Source organism: Lissotriton helveticus, chromosome 1_2 (assembly GCF_964261635.1).
Source record: "Lissotriton helveticus chromosome 1_2, aLisHel1.1, whole genome shotgun sequence".
NCBI classification, from domain to species: Eukaryota; Metazoa; Chordata; class Amphibia; order Caudata; family Salamandridae; genus Lissotriton; species Lissotriton helveticus.
Genome location: NC_136058.1, coordinates 337,905,229 through 337,914,802, shown reverse-complemented (window position 1 = coordinate 337,914,802; position 9,574 = coordinate 337,905,229). Strand labels below are relative to the sequence as shown.

General features: G+C 37.5%; 4 non-coding genes across 4 annotated transcripts; all 4 read right to left on the bottom strand.

Annotated features, from left to right (window-relative positions):
- Positions 1-1,817: 1,817 nt before the first annotated feature.
- On the bottom strand, positions 1,818-1,889 carry TRNAD-GUC (transfer RNA aspartic acid (anticodon GUC)). The gene has a single exon. It is a non-coding gene; the product is annotated as a tRNA-Asp (tRNA).
- Positions 1,890-3,297: 1,408 nt separating this feature from the next.
- On the bottom strand, positions 3,298-3,369 carry TRNAD-GUC (transfer RNA aspartic acid (anticodon GUC)). Its single transcript has one exon. It is a non-coding gene; the product is annotated as a tRNA-Asp (tRNA).
- Positions 3,370-4,726: 1,357 nt separating this feature from the next.
- TRNAD-GUC (transfer RNA aspartic acid (anticodon GUC)) lies at positions 4,727-4,798 on the bottom strand. The gene has a single exon. It is a non-coding gene; the product is annotated as a tRNA-Asp (tRNA).
- Positions 4,799-6,152: 1,354 nt separating this feature from the next.
- On the bottom strand, positions 6,153-6,224 carry TRNAD-GUC (transfer RNA aspartic acid (anticodon GUC)). The gene has a single exon. It is a non-coding gene; the product is annotated as a tRNA-Asp (tRNA).
- Between the last annotated feature and the right edge of the window lie 3,350 nt (positions 6,225-9,574).

Sequence of the window (9,574 nt, the reverse complement as noted above, 5' to 3'; positions counted from 1 at the left end):
GAAAAAAAAATATTTTAAAAAAAGTTATTAATAAACATATAAAATATATTTTTGGATTTAAAGAAGAATACATTTTACAGCTACAGATATTAGCTGTTAAAAAACCAATGAAATTCACTGAAAAAAACATAGGTTATAGACCATATATAGTTAGGAATTAGCATTTACAAAACCTTGAAAATTCACTGAAAAAACCATAGGTTATAGACCATATATAGTTAGGAATTAGCATTTAAAAAACCTTATTTTACTCACACAAAACCATTGAAATTCCATATATAGTTAGTTGCACTAACTATATATCGCGCACCCGCAATCCACTGCTGATGATGTCACATATTACATCATTCATGACATGGTCAGTGACATCACTGATGACATCACTGATGACATCTCAAATGACATCACTGATGACATCACTGATGACAACATCCAGTGACTGTGTGTTTTTGTAAAGTTTAAATATGTTTTACATATTGAAGAATGAGTGGATGTATGGAAGACTGAGTGTGTGTGTGGCTGGCTGGGAGGTGTGTGACTCTGTGCATATCAATGTGTACTTGTATCAGTGATTGTATAAGAGAGTAAGTATGTGTTAGTATATGTGTGAAAAGTATGGTGTTCTGTGTTTAACTATAGATGAGGAAATCGAAGTGTGATTGATTCTTCACAGGACTGACTAGGTGTATGAGTGCATATGATAGTGTTCTAATAATAAGTGACTGTATGTATGAGTAATTGTAGGGGTGAATGAGTGAATGTGTGTGTAGACGTACGAATCAGTGAGTGCGTATGTAGTAACTGGTATTGGTGTGTCATGATGTCATCAGTGATGTCATTTAAGATGTCATCAGTGATGTCATTTCAGATGTCATTAGTGATATCATCAGTGATGTCACTGAAGTATGGTGTTCTGTGTTTAACTGTATAGATGAAGAAATGGAAGTGTGATTGATTCTTTACAGGACTGACTTGGTGTGTGAGTAACTCCATGGATGAGTGGCAGTGTGTGACTGTCTGCATAGGTCTATGAGTGCATATGATAGTGTTGTAATAATGAGTGACTGTATGTATGAGTGATTGTATGGGTGAATGAGTGAATGTGTGTGTAGACGTAGGAATCAGTGAGTGCGTATGTAGTAACTTGTATTGGTGTGTCATGATGTCATCAGTGTTGTCATTTGAGATGTCATCAGTGATGTCATCAGTGATGTCATTTGAGATGTCATCAGTGATGTCATCAGTGATGTCACTGACCATGTCATGAATGATGTAATATGTGACATCATCAGCAGTGGATTGCGGGTGCGCGATATATAGTTAGTGCAACTAACTATATATGGAATTTCAATGGTTTTGTGTGAGTAAAATAAGGTTTTTTAAATGCTAATTCCTAACTATATATGGTCTATAACCTATGGTTTTTTCAGTGAATATATATATATATATATATAAAATCAGCTCACTTTACCACTTGCAGCTTATAACTATTAGCCACCAGGGGTCACTACTAACCAAATGCAGTCATTCTACTTGTAAATTGTGCCAATCGAGTGGAACAGCAGCCTAGGATTCACCACTGCTTCATCTCATTTTCCAAGAGAATGCAGATGTAAAGTGTTTTTGATGGTACGCCTGTGCATATTGAAATATTCAGAGCATATTCTGAATTTCAGTTAACACATCAGTAAGCATTTTGGCCATCACTGAATTCAACCTTTTTTTTTTAATCGGAATAGGCAAGGATAATGACAGATATATTTTACAATGTTAGAAAGTACATCATTTTATTTAATTGTGTGAATAAAAGGAATCGCCTCCCCGTCGGGGAATTGAACCCCGGTCTCCCGCGTGACAGGCGGGGATACTGACCACTATACTAACGAGGACTTATTGGCATCTGTTAAAGAGTGCTCACCTCCTTGGGGTTAAGGCATACCCTCGATCAATTCACAGTATTGTAATAGGCAGATTTGCTGCTTTTGGTTAGGACAAGTCATCTTTTTTCCTAAATATTACAATACAGAAATTCCTAGCCAAAAACAATCAGTTTTATCAAGAAATTATTTCATTGAAATAAATATCTATCTATCGATCTGTATATCTGGCTATCTTTCTAACTATCAATATATATATTTATATATATATATCTATATAATCAGCTCACTTTACCATTTGCAGCTTATAACTATTAGCCACCAGGGGTCACTACTAACCAAAAGCAGTCATTCTACTTGTAAATTGTGCCAATCGAGTGGAACAGCAGCCTAGGATTCACCACTGCTTCATCTCATTTTCCAAGTGAATGCAGATGTAAAGTGTTTTTGATGGTACGCCTGTGCATATTGAAATATTCAGAGCATATTCTGAATTTCAGTTAACACATCAGTAAGCATTTTGTCCATCGGTGAATTCAACCTTTTTTCTCAATCGGAATAGGCAAGGATAATGACAGATATATTTTACAATGTTAGAAAGTACATCATTTTATTTAATTGTGTGAATAAAAGGAATCGCCTCCCCGTCGGGGAAATGAACCCCGGTCTCCCGCGTGACAGGCGGGGATACTGACCACTATACTAACGAGGACTTATTGGCATCAGTTAAACAGTGCTCACCTCCTTGGGGTTAAGGCATACACTCGATCAATTCACAGTATTGTAATTGGCAGATTTGCTGCTTTTCGTTAGGACAAGTAATCTTTTTTCCTAAATATTACAATACAGAAATTCCTAGCCCAAAACAATCAGTTTTATCAAGAAATTATTTCATTGAAATAAATATCTATCTATCGATCTGTCTATCTGGCTATCTTTCTAACTATCAATATATATATTTATATATATATATATATATATATATATATATATATATATATACATATATATATATATATATATATATATATATATATATATATATATATATATATATAAAATCAGCTCACTTTACCACTTGCAGCTTATAACTATTAGCCACCAGGGGTCACTACTAACCAAATGCAGTCATTCTACTTGTAAATTGTGCCAATCGAGTGGAACAGCAGCCTAGGATTCACCACTGCTTCATCTCATTTTCCAAGAGAATGCAGATGTAAAGTGTTTTTGATGGTACGCCTGTGCATATTGAAATATTCAGAGCATATTCTGAATTTCAGTTAACACATCAGTAAGCATTTTGGCCATCACTGAATTCAACCTTTTTTCTCAATCGGAATAGGCAAGGATAATGACAGATATATTTTACAATGTTAGAAAGTACATCATTTTATTTATTTGTGTGAATAAAAGAAATCGCCTCCCCGTCGGGGAATTGAACCCTGGTCTCCCGCGTGACAGGCGGGGATACTGACCACTATACTAACGAGGACTTATTGGCATCTGTTAAAGAGTGCTCACCTCCTTGGGGTTAAGGTATACCCTCGATCAATTCACAGTATTGTAATAGGCAGATTTGCTGCTTTTGGTTAGGACAAGTCATCTTTTTTCCTAAATATTACAATACAGAAATTCCTAGCCAAAAACAATCAGTTTTATCAAGAAATTATTTCATTGAAATAAATATCTATCTATCAATCTGTATATCTGGCTATCTTTCTAACTATCAATATATATATTTATATATATATATCTATATAATCAGCTCACTTTACCATTTGCAGCTTATAACTATTAGCCACCAGGGGTCACTACTAACCAAAAGCAGTCATTCTACTTGTAAATTGTGCCAATCGAGTGGAACAGCAGCCTATGATTCACCACTGCTTCATCTCATTTTCCAAGAGAATGCAGATGTAAAGTGTTTTTGATGGTACGCCTGTGCATATTGAAATATTCAGAGCATATTCTGAATTTCAGTTAACACATCAGTAAGCATTTTGTCCATCGGTGAATTCAACCTTTTTTTCTCAATCGGAATAGGCAAGGATAATGACAGATATATTTTACAATGTTAGAAAGTACATCATTTTATTTAATTGTGTGAATAAAAGGAATCGCCTCCCCGTCGGGGAAATGAACCCCGGTCCCCCACGTGACAGGCGGGGATACTGACCACTATACTAACGAGGACTTATTGGCATCAGTTAAACAGTGCTCACCTCCTTGGGGTTAAGGCATACCCTCGATCAATTCACAGTATTGTAATTGGCAGATTTGCTGCTTTTCGTTAGGACAAGTAATCTTTTTTCCTAAATATTACAATACAGAAATTCCTAGCCCAAAACAATCAGTTTTATCAAGAAATTATTTCATTGAAATAAATATCTATCTATCGATCTGTCTATCTGGCTATCTTTCTAACTATCAATATATATATTTATATATATATATATATATATATATATATATATATATATATATATAAAATCAGCTCACTTTACCACTTGCAGCTTATAACTATTAGCCACCAGGGGTCACTACTACCCAAATGCAGTCATTCTACTTGTAAATTGTGCCAATCGAGTGGAACAGCAGCCTAGGATTCACCACTGCTTAATCTCATTTTCCAAGAGAATGCAGATGTAAAGTGTTTTTGATGGTACGCCTGTGCATATTGAAATATTCAGAGCATATTCTGAATTTCAGTTAACACATCAGTAAGCATTTTGGCCATCACTGAATTCAACCTTTTTTCTCAATCGGAATAGGCAAGGATAATGACAGATATATTTTACAATGTTAGAAAGTACATCATTTTATTTAATTGTGTGAATAAAAGAAATCGCCTCCCCGTCGGGGAATTGAACCCCGGTCTCCCGCTTGACAGGCGGGGATACTGACCACTATACTAACGAGGACTTATTGGCATCTGTTAAAGAGTGCTCACCTCCTTGGGGTTAAGGCATACCCTCGATCAATTCACAGTATTGTAATAGGCAGATTTGCTGCTTTTGGTTAGGACAAGTCATCTTTTTTCCTAAATATTACAATACAGAAATTCCTAGCCAAAAACAATCAGTTTTATCAAGAAATTATTTCATTGAAATAAATATCTATCTATCGATCTGTATATCTGGCTATCTTTCTAACTATCAATATATATATTTATATATATATATCTATATAATCAGCTCACTTTACCATTTGCAGCTTATAACTATTAGCCACCAGGGGTCACTACTAACCAAAAGCAGTCATTCTACTTGTAAATTGTGCCAATCGAGTGGAACAGCAGCCTAGGATTCACCACTGCTTCATCTCATTTTCCAAGAGAATGCAGATGTAAAGTGTTTTTGATGGTACGCCTGTGAATATTGAAATATTCAGAGCATATTCTGAATTTCAGTTAACACATCAGTAAGCATTTTGTCCATCGGTGAATTCAACCTTTTTTCTCAATCGGAATAGGCAAGGATAATGACAGATATATTTTACAATGTTAGAAAGTACATCATTTTATTTAATTGTGTGAATAAAAGGAATCGCCTCCCCGTCGGCGAAATGAACCCCGGTCTCCCGCGTGACAGGCGGGGATACTGACCACTATACTAACGAGGACTTATTGGCATCAGTTAAACAGTGCTCACCTCCTTGAGGTTAAGGCATACCCTCGATCAATTCACAGTATTGTAATTGGCAGATTTGCTGCTTTTCGTTAGGACAAGTAATCTTTTTTCCTAAATATTACAATACAGAAATTCCTAGCCCAAAACAATCAGTTTTATCAAGAAATTATTTCATTGAAATAAATATCTATCTATCGATCTGTCTATCTGGCTATCTTTCTAACTATCAATATATATATTTATATATCTATATATATATATATATATATATATATATATATATAAAATCAGCTCACTTTACCACTTGCAGCTTATAACTATTAGCCACCAGGGGTCACTACTAACCAAATGCAGTCATTCTACTTGTAAATTGTGCCAATCGAGTGGAACAGCAGCCTAGGATTCACCACTGCTTCATCTCATTTTCCAAGAGAATGCAGATGTAAAGTGTTTTTGATGGTACGCCTGTGCATATTGAAATATTCAGAGCATATTCTGAATTTCAGTTAACACATCAGTAAGCATTTTGGCCATCACTGAATTCAACCTTTTTTCTCAATCGGAATAGGCAAGGATAATGACAGATATATTTTACAATGTTAGAAAGTACATCATTTTATTTAATTGTGTGAATAAAAGAAATCGCCTCCCCGTCGGGGAATTGAACCCCGGTCTCCCGCGTGACAGGCGGGGATACTGACCACTATACTAACGAGGACTTATTGGCATCTGTTAAAGAGTGCTCACCTCCTTGGGGTTAAGGCATACCCTCGATCAATTCACAGTATTGTAATAGGCAGATTTGCTGCTTTTGGTTAGGACAAGTCATCTTTTTTCCTAAATATTACAATACAGAAATTCCTAGCCAAAAACAATCAGTTTTATCAAGAAATTATTTCATTGAAATAAATATCTATCTATCGATCTGTATATCTGGCTATCTTTCTAACTATCAATATATATATTTATATATATATATCTATATAATCAGCTCACTTTACCATTTGCAGCTTATAACTATTAGCCACCAGGGGTCACTACTAACCAAAAGCAGTCATTCTACTTGTAAATTGTGCCAATCGAGTGGAACAGCAGCCTAGGATTCACCACTGCTTCATCTCATTTTCCAAGAGAATGCAGATGTAAAGTGTTTTTGATGGTACGCCTGTGCATATTGAAATATTCAGAGCATATTCTGAATTTCAGTTAACACATCAGTAAACATTTTGTACATCGGTGAATTCAACCTTTTTTCTCAATCGGAATAGGCAAGGATAATGAGAGATATATTTTACAATGTTAGAAAGTACATCATTTTATTTAATTGTGTGAATAAAAGGAATCGCCTCCCCGTCGGGGAAATGAACCCCGGTCTCCCGCGTGACAGGCGGGGATACTGACCACTATACTAACGAGGACTTATTGGCCTCAGTTAAACAGTGCTCACCTCCTTGGGGTTAAGGCATACCCTCGATCAATTCACAGTATTGTAATTGGCAGATTTGCTGCTTTTCGTTAGGACAAGTAATCTTTTTGCCTAAATATTACAATACAGAAATTCCTAGCCCAAAACAATCAGTTTTATCAAGAAATTATTTCATTGAAATAAATATCTATCTATCGATCTGTCTATCTGGCTATCTTTCTAACTATCAATATATATATTTATATATATATATATATATATATATATATATATATATATATATATATATATTACCTACTGGCGGTCGCCAGTAGGTATATATAGTTAGGATTTTTTCTCTATGGGTTTTTTGAAAATTCTATGTCTAATAACTTTGGCGTTTGTGGACAGAATTGGCAGAAATTTTCAGGAAAATGGCACATTTTGTTTCTGAGCAGCCCTTGAAAATTTGGGGGGGGTTCGTCCAGTGGGGGCCGAGAAAAAAGGGGGGTCCCAAAACGTGTTTTTAACATTGAGTTTTCCATAGGGCGGTTGGCCTCACTTTTAGCCCGAACGGCTGAATGGATTTGCACGAAACTTGGCAAAATTGTAGGGACTGGTAGCCCGATGTGCCTTTTGTAGGTCTCAATATATGTGCTCCAGTGGATTTTGAGAAATTAACGTTTAAAAAAAGATATATATCTGTAACAGCGGACCGGTTAGCGCTCTGGTTCGCGGACTTTTCGCGCAACGGAGCTTTGTGAAGCGAAGCTGATTGGTTCTCCGGCGTCTGTCAACATTCCAAACAGTCCGTAGCGGCCGCCATCTTGTCTCTCGGTAGGATCGAGAGACAAGAGGAGGTCAAAACAAAGGGGGAAATAACTATAAGGGGGCATAGTAGATCCTCGCTGACCCCCTAGGTTTGATGTGGAGGTTTTAAAAGGGCCCCGCGGGGCAAAAAAAAATAATAAAAATAATAATTGAACGGCTGAATGGATTTGCACGAAACTTGGCAAAATATTAGGGACTGGTAGCCCGATGTGCCTTTGCTAGGTCTCAATATATGTGCTCCAGTGGATTTTGAGAAATTAACGTTGAAAAAAAGATATATATCTGTAACAGCGGTCCGCTTCGCGTAACGGAGGTTTGCGAAGCTGATTGGTCATTCTGTCACTGGGCTATAGTTGGGCTACATCTGGCTGATATTTGGGCTACATTTGTTTTTTTGTGTGTCTGGCGGCCATCTTTGGGCTACATTGGGCTACATTGGGCTTCATTGGGCTACATTCGGCTAATTAGCAAATAGCTCATCGCAAACTAGGAATGGTAAAGAATCGCTATTTATTCCTTAAAGTTCGCTATTTAGGAAATGCAAATAACTTTGATGATACATATGGCGGTTCATCTCTAACAAGATAAGAAGCATAGGGATAGATTTATGATGACTGGCGCATCACCAGGGATGTGTTAGTCATTCTGTGCCGCTGTTCCGTCACCTATGGTGTGCCGCATTTACAATGCGGCGCATCACGGGGCAAAAACAGCACAGATGCGTGATGTATCTGTGCCGTAAAGGTGGCGCATTGCTGGAGTTGTATCGCAAGTGTGATGAAGGTCCAGCAAGGGTCGGGGGTGCCCCTGTCGCAGGGTTTCTGTTCTCACACAGAACTGTGGACAGAGGATTGGAACCTCGGCGAATTAGGGTGTCCCAAAACTCACGTTAGTAATCAAAAACTATTTAGCAAGCTAGGTACAGTGTCACATTGGATATAACAAACTCTCAATGTTTAGACAATCCAGAATATGAACTTATAGTACCTCAGGATACGTGGAACTCATGAACAGTCGGTCGTTATATATTTCTTAGAAACCAGAACATGGAGTTAAGAAGAACACATGTGTATTTGAAATGTTTATTTACTAATGCCGTCTTCTCAGGCGTAGTACCTTAGATAATAAAAGTACACATATTATCAGTAGCAAAATTACCAGCATAGTTACTAGTACATAAAAAGTGAATGGTGATAGTATGTTAACATGCTGTAAATGAATAAGAGTTAGCAACACTTATAAGCAGCCGCGGGCCGTGGAGGGAGTTACGGTGAGGCAGGGAGGCGGGGAGGGGGAGAAGCAGGGTGGAGAATACAAGTACACATATTATCAGTAGCAAAATTACCAGCATAGTTACTAGTACATAAAAAGCGAATGGTGACAGTATGTTAACATGCTGTAAATGAATAAGAGTTAGCAACACTTATAAGCAGCCGCGGGCCGTGGAGGGAGTTACGGTGGGGCAGGGAGGCGGGGAGGGGGAGGGGCAAGGTAGAGAGGGCTCCACCCTGCTTCTCCCCCTCCCCGCCTCCCTGCCTCACCGTAACTCCCTCCACGGCCCGCGGCTGCTTATATCTCACCCTCCCTAATACACATATTATATTATTTGCTAAGAAGGTCTCTTTGTGTTGGTTTAGGGCGTGCCCATACTTTAGTGTCTTAGATTTGAAGGAATCACATCAGCATACACCAGCTCTCTCTTCATGTGAACCGCATCAACTGTTGTGTATGTGTGTTCGGCAAAGCAATATAAAACCCGCCTCATGCCCAGAATTGGCAGAAGTTGCACTTATGTTATGAGTATGAAGTCGTGGAGATCAGACCTCATAACA